At 46.7% G+C, this 11,893-nt stretch overlaps 1 long non-coding RNA gene across 1 annotated transcript in view; it reads right to left on the bottom strand.

Annotated features, from left to right (window-relative positions):
* Positions 1 to 3,361: 3,361 nt before the first annotated feature.
* The window catches only part of LOC145528529 (uncharacterized), a 45,566-nt gene continuing 37,034 nt past the window's right edge, over positions 3,362 to 11,893 (bottom strand). Inside the window, exons 4-5 of the long non-coding RNA XR_014070485.1 lie at positions 3,620 to 3,735; positions 3,362 to 3,500 (exon numbers count right to left, since the gene is read on the bottom strand). This is a non-coding gene — a long non-coding RNA (uncharacterized LOC145528529). The remainder of the gene's footprint in view (positions 3,501 to 3,619; positions 3,736 to 11,893) is intronic.

The raw sequence follows: 11,893 nt of genomic DNA, 5'->3' as shown, positions 1-11,893 counted from the left end.
AATATCTTTCCTTTCACCTTTGCTTTTCGCTTCTCTTCTTTTCACAGCTATCTGTAAGGCCTCCTCAGACAGCCATTTTCTTTTTTGCATTTCTTTTCCACGGGGATGGTCTTGATCCCTGTTTCCTGTACAGTGTCACAAACCTCCGTCCATAGTTCATCAGGCACTCTGTCTATCAGATCTAGTCCCTTAAATCTATTTGTCACTTCCACTGTATACTCATAAGGGATTTGATCTAGGTCATACCTGAATGGTCTAGTGGTTTTCCCTACTTTCTTCAATTTAAGTCTGAATTTGGCAATAAGGAGTTCATGATCTGAACCACAGTCAGCTCCTGGTCTTGTTTGTGCTGACTGTATAGAGCTTCTCCATCTTTGGCTGCAAAGAATATAATCAATCTGATTTCAGTGTTGACCATCTGGTGATGTCCATGTGTAGAGTCTTCTCTTATGTTGTTGGAAGAGGGTGTTTGCTATGACCAGTGCGTTCTCTTGGCAAAACTCTATTAGCCTTTGCCCTGCTTCATTCTGTATTCCAAGGCCAAATTTGCCTGTTACTCAGGTGTTTCCTGACTTCCTACTTTTGCATTCCAGTCCCCTATAATGAACAGGACATCTTTTTTGGGTGTTAGTTCTAGAAGGTCTTGTATGTCTTCATAGAACCGTTCAACTTCAGCTTCTTCAGCGTTACTGGTCGGGGCATAGACTTGGATTACCTTGATATTGAATGGTTTGCCTTGGAAACAAACAGAGATCAATCTGTCGTTTTTGAGATTCCATCCAAGTACTGCATTTCGGACTCTTTTGTTGACCATGATGGCTACTCCATTTCTTCTAAGGGATTCCTGCCCACAGTAGTAGATATAATGGTCATCTGATTTAAATTCACCCATTCCAGTCCATTTTAGTTCGCTGATTCCTAGAATGTTGACGTTCATTCTTGCCATCTCCTATTTGACCACTTCCAATTTGCCTTGATTTATGGACCTAACATTCCAGATTCCTATGCAATATTGCTCTTTACAGCATCGGACCTTGCTTCTATCACCAGTCCCATCCACAGCTGGGTATTGTTTTTGCTTTGGCTCCATCCCTTCATTCTTTCTGGAGTTATTTCTCCATTGATCTCCAGTAGCATATTGGGCACCTATCGACCTGGGGAGATCCTCTTTCAGTATCCTATCATTTTGCCTTTTCATACTGTTCATGGGGTTCTCAAGGCAAGAATACTGAAGTGGTTTGCCATTCCCTTCTCCAGTGGACCACATTCTGTCAGACCTCTCCACCATGACCCATCCGTCTTGGGTGGCCCCACACGGCATGGCTTAGTTTCATTAAGTTAGACAAGGCTGTGGTCTGTGTAATCAGACTGGCTAGTTTTCTGTGATTATGGTTTCAGTGTGTCTGCTCTCTAATACCGTCTCGCAACACCTACCTACTTACTTGGGTTTCTCTCACCTTGGACGTTGGGTATCTCTTCATGGCTGCTCCAGCAAAGCGCAGCTGCTGCTCCTTACCTTGGACGAGTGGTATCTCTTCACGGTCATCCCTCCTGACCTTGAACGTGGAGTAGCTCCTCTCGGCCCTCCTGCGCCCACACAGCTGCCGCTCCTTGGACGTGGAGTTGCTCCTCTCATGGACTATACAGTCCATGGAATTCTCCAGGCCAGAATACTGGAGTGGGTAGCCTTTCCCTTCTTCAGAGGATCTTCCCAACCCAGGGATTGAACCCAGGTCTCCCGCATTGCAGGCAGATTCTTTACTAGCTGAGACAAGAATACTGGAGCATGTAGAGGAGACACAATACTTTGCCTGCTTTGGTTAAAGCAGAATTAAGTACTTTCTCATATAGTTGAGGGGACTTCCCTTGTGGCTCAGATGGTAAAGAATCCATCTGCAATGCAGGAGACCTGGGTTCAACCCCTGGGTTGGGAAGATCCTCTGGAGGATGGCATGGCAACCCACTCCAGTATTCTTGCCTGGAGAATACCATGGACAGAGGAGCCTGGCAGGCTACAGTCCATGGGGTCTCAAAGATTTGGACACAACTGTTTGGCTAAGCACATATAGTTGAGCAGAGCTTACTGAGCGCCAAGGTGATCAAGGTGGGCTTCACGGAAGAGGTGACCCAATCTAGGATTTGTAAAGCAGTAAAGAGGTAGACCTTTTCCCCTTCACCCTCTGGCTTCCTTTGTCGTGATCAAGGTGAGCTTCACGGAAGAGGTGACCCAATCTAGGATTTGTAAAGCAGTAAAGAGGTAGACCTTTTCCCCTTCACCCTCTGGCTTCCTTTGTCTCACCCACGTCCCACCAGGTGATTCCAGGCCACCTCCCCATCCTGGCCCACTATTTCCTCTTGCCTCCAGCAGGTGGAGATTCTGGGCTTCTCCTTTGAGACCACAGTTCAAAAACCAGCTGCTCAGGTCTATCAGGCTAGGCAGGGGTTTGCCACAGGAACCAGTCATTTCTTCCTAAAACAAGGGTGCCTTGACAAGTGGATGGCTGACACAGGATGGTTCCCTCCCAGCCAAGGAGAGGCAGGACGAGACAGGCACATGGGCAGACAGGAGGGGGATTGTGGCTTGGGGGCAAAGGCAAGGAAGATCCCTGCTTCACGCATGGTGGCATGCTGAGCAGGCTGCGGAGGGACACTCCCTGCCATTGCCCTGCCCTCTTGCCGTCCCTCTTGGCGTATCACCATCAGGACCCTTGGCATCTTTGCTTTTTTTTTGGTTGTTTAAAAATATTTGACTGGGCCGGGTCTTGGTTGCAGCAGGCAGGATCTTTCAGTTGTGGCATGCCGAGATCTATTATTATTATTTTTTAGTTGTAGTGTGGGAGATCTAGTCCCTCCCTGACCAGGGATGGAACCCAGGCCCCCCGTACCGGGAGCTCACAGTAGCCACTGACCACCAGGGAAGTCCCTCCTTGGTATCTTTGGCCTCAGTCCCAAGAGCAGCCTGAGGCTATGGCAAGGGCACTAGGCCAGGACTCTGAAGTTCTGGGGCCTACTCCCAGTTCCACAAATTTGGCCAGAACACACAACTTTTCTGGTTTTATTTCCTCCATCTGCAAACGGGTACCTTCATGTCTTCCCTGCTTGCCACCTGATCTGCTGTGAAGCTCAAAAGAGAACATGCAGGATGCTGCTGAGAACCTTAGCTAGGGGTTCAAAGGAGCCAGGGTTCGAGTCCCAGCACTGCTACTTCCTAGCTGGGTGACCTCAGGCAAGCTGCTTAACTTCTCTGTGACTCCATTCTCCCATCTATACAACGGGGTGACAGTTGTACCCACCTCTCAGGATGGGTGTGAGGACTAGAGCACTCTAAGGCATTTGAAACTTTACCACAGAACATGGTTGGTGCTTGTGGAGACTGGCTCTTTATTTGCATCTGGAAATGAAGCAGGGAAGTCCTTTGTAAATTGAAAAGTATCATAAACACTGAGGTTGCATCTGTGATGATGGATAATGATTTTCTCCTCTGGTGCTCTCTGAAAAATCTATAAAGGGGGAGGAGCTAAGAGAGTGAGCCCCTGTGCCCTCCCCCAGAACCCCAGGGCTGAGGGTGGGGTTTGGGACCCTGGGACCCAGTTTTGCCCACACTCCATTCCCTTCAGACCTTCAAAGTCACAGAAGGTGCCTCCCCATACTCATAGCGAGGTCTCCAATGTGGCTGGCCTGGGGCTCAAGGGGAGAGGTTGCAGGTTCCGGCAAAATTCTCTCCTCTATGACAACCTGTAGGGTCAAAAATAAGGTCACAGATAGTGGGACATGGGACATCTTGTGCTGCCTGGTGGGATGTTCTGAGTGCATCAAACTTTTCTTCTGTGCTATTAATGTGCAGTGCTTAGTTGCTCAGTCGTGTCTAACTCTTTGCGACCCCATGGACTGTAGCCCGCCAGGCTCCTCTGTCCATCGGCTTCTCCAGTCAAAAATACTGGAGTGGGGTGCTATGCTCTCCTTCAGGGGATCTTCCCAACTTAGGGATTGAACCCAGGTCTCCCACATTGCAGGTGGATTCTTTAATGTCTGAACCACCAGGGAAGCCCCCTGTGCTATTAATATTCCTACCCAAACCACACACCCTGAATTTAATCATAAATAACTAGCGTGCACACGTGCTCAGTTGCTAAGCTGTGTCCAACTCTTTTTGACACTATGGACACCAGACAATCTCAAATTGAGGGACATTTGTGCAAAACAACTAGTCTGGATTCTTTTTTTTTTTTTTAAATATAAGTATCAGGCTTCTCTGGTGGCTCAGTGGTAAAGAATCTGACTGCTAATGCAGGAGACACGGGTTCGATCCCTGATCCAGGAAGATTCTGAGGAGCAACTAAGCCTGTGCGCGCATGCTAAGTTGCTTCAGTGATATCCAACTCTTTGCGACTCTATGAACTGTGGCCCACCAGGTTCCTCTGTCCATGGGATTCTCCAGGCAAGACCACTGGAGAGGGTTGCCATGCCCTCCTCCAGGAGATCTTTCCAACCCAGGGGTTGAACTGGAGTCTCATATCTCCTGCATTGGCAGGCAGATTCATTTACCCCTAGTGCCACCTGGGAAGCCCAGCTAAGCCCATGCGCCACAACAACTGACCCAGCTCTCTAGAGCCCAGAACCACAAATACTGAGCCCTCGAGCCCTAGAGCATGTGCTCCACAACAAGAGAAGCCCGCATACCACAACTAGAGAGTAGCCCCTGCTCACTGCAACTAGAGAAAAGTCCGAGCAGTGGTGAAGACCCAGCACAGCCAAAAATAAATAAATAGATTAAAAAAAAAATTTTTTTTTTAATGTAAGTGTCCCAGATGACCAGAAAAAAAAAAGGAGAACTAGGTTAAATAGACATGACAATTACATAATTACATACAATGCTTAGATAGGTCCTTTATCAGCTCCTGGATCAAAACAAAACAAAAAAAACTATTAAAAAAATCACAATTGGGACAACTGGGGAAATCTAAACCAGAACCACAGTTAGATAAGGGATTCATCAGCACCATGTGTTTTGAATATGATCACTGTGTTGTGGTTTTAAAGGATAATGTCCTTGTTCTGAGAGGATGCCTGGGGAAACATTTTGAGATCAAGTGTCATGATGTCAACTTTCAAATGGTTCTGAAAAAAGTGTGGGCATGTATACAGACAGGGACTTCCCTGGTGGCCCAGTGGTAAAGAATCTGTCTGCCAAGGCAGGAGATGTGGGTTCGATCCTTAGGTCCAGAAGATCCCCTGGAGGAGGAAATGGCAACCCACTCCAGTATTCTTGCCTGGAGAATCCCATGGAGAGAAGAGCCTGGCGGGCTACAGTCCATGGGGTCGCAAAGAGCTGGACATGACTGAGCGACCTAGCATGCACGCCTGTGTACAGACAGAGATGAAGCAAAAGGGGTGGATCCAGGTGAAGGGTGTATGCATACTCTTTGCACCTGTCTTGCAACTTTATTGTAGGCTTGACGTTTGCAAACAAAAAGTTTAGGGAAAATCCCTCGAGGAGCCCTGTCACTGGGAGCCTTTGATATCTGAGAGGAAGAGTCAGCTTCCACAAGGCCTGGGGCAGAAGGCCCAGAGTTAGAGGCTCAGGGAGAGTCCCACCCACACACTCTGCCTGATTACAGTTCAAACTCTGCATGACCCACGGAGCTCCCTGTGTTCCTTTCAGCACAGGGACCAGCATGTACCAGGGAGTCAGCACTTGGCACCCACCCCAGGCCAGGCCCCTGCTCAGCCCCTGCCCTTTCAGTGTGCACAGTTCTCATTTCTCTCCGCAGCTCATGCCACAGCAGAGTGTGTTTTGAGTGCTGTCCTCAGTCGTGTTCGACTCTTTGTGACTCTGTGGACTGTAGCCCACCAGGCTCCTCTGTCCAGCGGATTCTCCAGGCAAGAATCCTGGAGTGGGTTGCCATTTCCTTCTCTAGGGGATTTTCCCAACCCAGGGATTGAGCCCTGGGTCTCAATCTGATGCATCTCCTGCATCACCTGCAGGCAAATTCTTTACCACTGAGCCACGTTCTGGGTATAGGAGTCCCAAAACTCACAGACAGCAGAGGTCTCGGGGAAGAGAAAAGCCGAGATTAGCAACAGCAAGCTCTGTGAACTGGGCTCTTCTGGGAGCCAAGCACAGAGCTGGGCCTTCTCTGGGCATCGTTGTGTCTTCTTCCAGGGGGAGGGAGTTTGTTTTTTTAATTTTTTTTCTAACAAGGTGGAAACTCTGGCTCAGAGAGGTCAGATCACTTGCCTAAAGTCACACAAGGGCTTCCCTGGTAGTTAAGCTCTTAAAGAATCCACCTGCAATGCAGGAGACCCTGGTTCGATTCCTAGGTCAGGAAGACCCCCTGGAGAAGGGATAGGCTACCTACTCCAGTATTCTTGGGCTTCCCTGGTGCTTCAGACAGTAAAGAATATGCCTGCAATGTGGGAGACCTGGGTTCAATCCCTGGGTTGGGAAGATCCACTGGAGGAGGGCATGGCAACCCACTCCAGTATTCTTCCCTGGAGAATCCCCACGGACAGAGAGGCCTGGAGGGCTGCAGTCCATGGGGTCACAAAGAGTCGGACACAACTTAGTGACTAAGCACACAGCAAAGTCACATAGCTAGAGGATGGCAGATCTGGAAAAGCAGGTGACATGATCTCAGCCTTGAAGACAGGCTGACTTTGTTGCTTGTCAGGCATGATGTGGAGAGAGGAAGGTGTGGGCAGGGATCCTCAGCCTTGGCTCTGGTGGTATTAGGGGCCAACGAATCCCTGTTGTGCGGCTTCCTGTTCATCCTGACTGCAGGATGTGTGGCAGCAGTCCTGGCTGACATAAATATTTAAAAAACCAAACCAAAACAATTGTTGTTGTAAAGGGAGAGGCTTGTGCAGAGTCCTCTGGGGGCATTTTGGAGGTAGGGAAAGTCCATCTGTGGGGGAGTCTCAGAGGACTGGGTCTTGAAGAATAAGTGGAAGATTGTAGGGAAGGACAGAGGGAAGGGAATTCCCAGAAGAGGGATCTGTATGTGCAAAAGAACAAAAGTCATCCATAGGATGTGGAGAGAAAATGTTACAACTTGTATTTATACTCATTTTTAAAAAGATTTTTATTTCTATTTCTTTATGGCTGCACCGGGGTCTTAGTTGAAGCACGCAGGCTTAGTTGCCCTGAGGCATGTAGGATCTTAGTTCCCCAACCAGGGGTAGGACCTCATTCCCTGCATTGGAAGGTAGATTCTTAACCACTGGATCCGCAGGGAAGTCTCTTATATTCATTTTTAGTCCCATGTTTTTATATTTTCTATTTTATAGACATGCTAACATAGTAATACATATAATTTGGAGAGATGTTTTATGCCAAGCTACTCGGCTTGCAGGATCTCAGTCCCCCAACCATGGACTGAACCTGGGCCACAGCAGTGAAAGCCCAGAATCTTAACTACTAAGCCACCAGGAAACTCCCCTGGTTTATTTTTTAATATATGTATTTTGAGGCACACACCCACACATTTTCTACCGATGCATGATCATAACTGTTGCCAAGGGGTTTCCCGGGTGGCACAGTGAATAAGAACCCAGCTGCCAGTGAAGGGGACACAGGTTCGGTACCCGGTCGGGGAAGATCCCCCATGCCCCAGAGCAGCTAAGCTGGTGCGCCTGTGCTCTAGAGCCCGGGAGCTGCAACTACTGAGCCCACATCCTGCAACTACTGAAGTCCTTGTGCCTAGAGCCTGGGCTGCATGATGAGAGAAGCCTGTGCACCGCAACGAAAAGTAGATTGCCAGACCTACCACGTCCCCCAGGTCACCACAACTCAAGAAAACCTGCACAAAAGCAATGAAGACCCAGTACAGTCAAAAAATAATAAATAAATAAACTGTTGCCAAGGTTGGCTTGAGACATGTTGTGTTTGAAGGGCCTGTGAATGTCCAAGAGATAATGTCTAGGCTTGGAGCTAGATATGGGTGTGAGTCAGGGAGACAGTCTGGGGTGCCGGGAGTGAGGTAGGGAGAGGGGTTTAGATTGTGTGAGTCCAGAGAGACAAAGCAGAAAGGAGCAAGTGGTTTTTAGCCTGGCTGTACCTAGGGAGTTTTTAAAAAGTACTCACTCCCAGTTTCTTTGACATAATCGGCCTGGAGTGAATCCCAGGCATCACCGTCTTTTAATCTCCCCAAGTGATTCCAATTGCAACTAGACTTGAGAACCACTGCCCTAGATCAGTGTTCTTCAAATTTTCATGCTGTGTATCCCCTCAAGGAATTTTGGAAAACTACATACTCTCATATTTTTAAGTTGACATCTAAATTTTTTATCATAATTTTAATAGCAGCAAAAAATATAATTTCCTGTGTGTTGTATATATTTTCTTGAGAACCTCAGAGTTGCAGATTTGGTTTATTTAATTTATGGGAAATGTCTGCCATATAAGCTAATTGGCAAAGTCAGAATTCATTGTCAAACCAGTCAGCCCAATTAGACTTACTCTCTGTCAAAAGAAAAATCTGGATTCATTTTTCAGTTCAGATAAATGTATTAATACATAGCCTCGTGACAACCATCTCACTTTCATATTCTAAGCTAAATAGATAGACAGTGCACAGAGCCTTGTCACCTAGAATTTGTCCATTAGATGGAATAAGATGCTGTCCCTTCAATATTTATAGCTGATTCTCTCTGTGCTTTGTGGAGAGGGTCTCTCCTTCAGAAGTGTGCACTCTCTAATTGCTCCTTTGTTTGGGTCTACAGTGTTTTGCACTTGTCTAGATGACAAACCATGTTCCCACGGGAACTGAGTGAAAGGTAAGCCTTATTTGGAAAGGTAAGTGAAGTGGGAAAGGACAGCTGGCTTGATGTTCCATTGCAGAGGCAAACAGATCCATTTTAGAAAAAAAAGACACACAGAAGTTGATCTGGAAATTGATGCCTTTAAAGTTGTTTGTGGGGCTTCCCTGGTGGTCCAGTAGTTAAGAATCCACCTTGCTATTCAGGGGACCCTGGTTCAGTCCCTGGTTGGGGAAGATCCCACATGCTGCAGATCAACTAAGCCTGTTGTTCCACAACTACTGAGGGCTGCAAGCCCTAGAGCCTGTGCTCTGCAATAAGCTGCTGCTGCTGCTAAGTCGCATCAGTCGTGTCCGACTCTGTGCGACCCCATAGACGGCAGCCCACCAGGCTCCTCCATCCCTGGGATTCTCCAGGCAAGAATACTGGAGTGGGTTGCCATGTCCTCCTCCAGTGCATGAAAGTGAAAAGTGAAAGTGAAGTCGCTCAGTCGTATCCGACTCTTCGCGACCCCATGGGCTGCAGCCTACCAGGCTCCTCCGTCCATGGAGTTTCCCAGGCAAGAGTACTGGAGTGGGGTGCCATTGCCTTCTCCGCTGCAATAAGAGAAGCCACCAAAATGAGAAACTCGTGCACCACAACTAGAGAGTAACCCACACACAACAAAGAAGACCCAGCACAGTCAAAAATAAAAAAATAAAAATAAATCAATAATAAAGTTGATTGCGATAGATCCATACATATATGGTAACTTCACTTACTATAAAGACATCTATGCAATTCTGGGGAAAAAACAATTTTTTTCTATGCATACTCATGAGGGGAAAAAAATGAACTCTAACCCCTTCCTCACACCATATAAATTAATTCAAGCTGGATCATAGACCTAAATGTGAAAACTAAACTAATAAAGCCTTGGGAAGAAAACATGAGAGGAGATCTTCATGACCAGGCAAAGGTCTTTTAGTGAGTGTTAGTCTCTCAGTCAAGTCCGACTCTTTGTGATTCCATGGACTATAGCCCACCAAGAATTTGTCCATGGAATTCTCCAAGCAAGAATACTGGAGTGGGTTGCCATTTCCTTCTCCAGAGGATCTCCGTGACCCAGGGATTGAACCCAGGTCTTCTGCCTTGCAGGCAGATTCTTTACCATCTGAGCCACCAGGGAAGCAGCATATGCTGAGTACCCACAAGTGCTATGACTGTTCCATGACCAACCATCAAAGACCAAAAAGTGGGCAGTGGCTCAATTCCTGGAAATCTCCATCCCTTCCCCCAAATAGTTAGAATAATCTTCCCAGTCATTACCCTATGAAATCATCCAGCCAATAAAAGCTAACCATACCACATTTCAAGGCTGTACTCGCCCTCTGCGCCAGCCCATACTCTGTCTGTGGAATGCATATCTCTCTAAATAAATCCACTTCTGACTTATCACTTTGTCTCTCATTGAATTCTTTCTGCAGTGTGACATCAAGAACCTGAGCTTCATTAAGTCCTGAGACCAGGTGTGTGATCTCAGTGGGAAGATCATGGGATTTGGCCAGGTTCAAGGCCTGGTCGTATGAGTTCAAGTCCCAGTCTGAAGTGAATGGTTTCAGTATGATTCTTCTCCTTGAATATAAAGGAAAGAAAGCTCACGATTACCAATACAAATAAAAGAAATAATACAAAAATGGGCTGAAATCCCAGAGGTAACTATTGTCAACATCTTGCTGCATGTCATTCTAGAATTTACATAAATATATTTAAATTTTTGTATATTAAAATATGTATATATTTTTAAAGCAAACAAAAATGGAATCATACTGCACACAGGGATTTGTAACCTCCTTTTTTCCATCCGGTAATGCCTTATGGACATTCTTCCTGTATTGAAAGTGAAAGTGAGACTTGATGAAAGTGAACGTTGCTCAGTTGTGGCTGTCTCTTTGCAACCCCATAGACTATACAGTCCATGGAATTCTCCAGGCCAAATACTAGAGTGGGTAGCTGTTCCCTTCTCCAGGGGATCTTCCCAACCCAGGGATCGAACCCAGGTCTCCCGCATTGCAGGTGGATTCTTTACCAGCTGAGCCACCAGGGAAGCCCTTTCCTGTATTAGTAAATGAAATTTCACATCATCATAGTTTTTTTTATTTAACCTCTTTGAACATTTAGAGATTTCCCCCTCTTTTTCTTTTTTTTACTGTTAAAAACAAGTTTGGGGAAAACAGTCCTTGCAACATCATTTGAAAAATATACACGCACATAGACTATAAAAGACAGCTGATTTTGAACCACAAGTTTTAGAAATAACTTTGTAAATTCACACCAATATCATTCATTAAGTGCAATGTTGTGGGGAAAACAAAGAATTGGGCAATATCTGAGACTGAGATGATTGATAGGAAGCCATGGAAAGGGAAATGTTTTGTCCTGAAAGGAGCACTGAAGATTTTTTTTCCCCCAAAACTAGACCTCTCCAAATATAGTTGTCTTGAACAAGCTGTTGCAGTAGCTGGGGTCAAGGAGTTCCTAGGCTGACTCCCTGCTACCCCCTCCCTGGGAATGAGAATGCTTCTCGCAAATAGACTAGGATGCTGGCATCCTCTGCCTCCTCTTGCAGCTCCTCCATGATGACCTACCCATCCCTGAACACCACAGCATAGTACACACACCTTCAGGCGCAAGGTGTCGGGGGGGTTCTTGAATCAGGCAAGTTTTAGATTTGTTTCCATTAGGCTTGAAGACAGCTTAAAGGTCACCTTGTCTGACTGACCTGGCCTACTGAAGACTGATTCTGCTCTCTGATCCCTCTCCACCCTTTCAGAGGACACCTTAGGTGTCAAGAAGCACTTTACCTCTTAGTTCAGCTCAGTCGCTCAGCCATGTCCGACTCTTTGAGATCCCATGAGCCACATTATGCCAGGCTTCCCTGTCCATCACCAAGTCCCGGAGTTTACCCAAACTCATGTCCATTAAGTCGGAGATGCCATCCAACCATCTCATCCTCTGCCATCCCCTTCTCCTCCTGCCCGCAATCTTTCCCAGCATCAGGGTCTTTTCAAATGAGTCAGCTCTTTGCATCAGGTGGCCAAAGTATTGGAGTTTCAGCTTCAACATCAGTCCTTCCATTGAACACCCAGGACTGATC

Source organism: Giraffa tippelskirchi, chromosome 12 (assembly GCF_054371585.1).
Source record: "Giraffa tippelskirchi isolate mGirTip1 chromosome 12, T2T-mGirTip1v1.2.pri, whole genome shotgun sequence".
NCBI classification, from domain to species: Eukaryota; Metazoa; Chordata; class Mammalia; order Artiodactyla; family Giraffidae; genus Giraffa; species Giraffa tippelskirchi.
The sequence above is the reverse complement of the archived record's forward strand: the minus strand, read 5'-3'. Positions and strand labels throughout refer to the sequence as shown.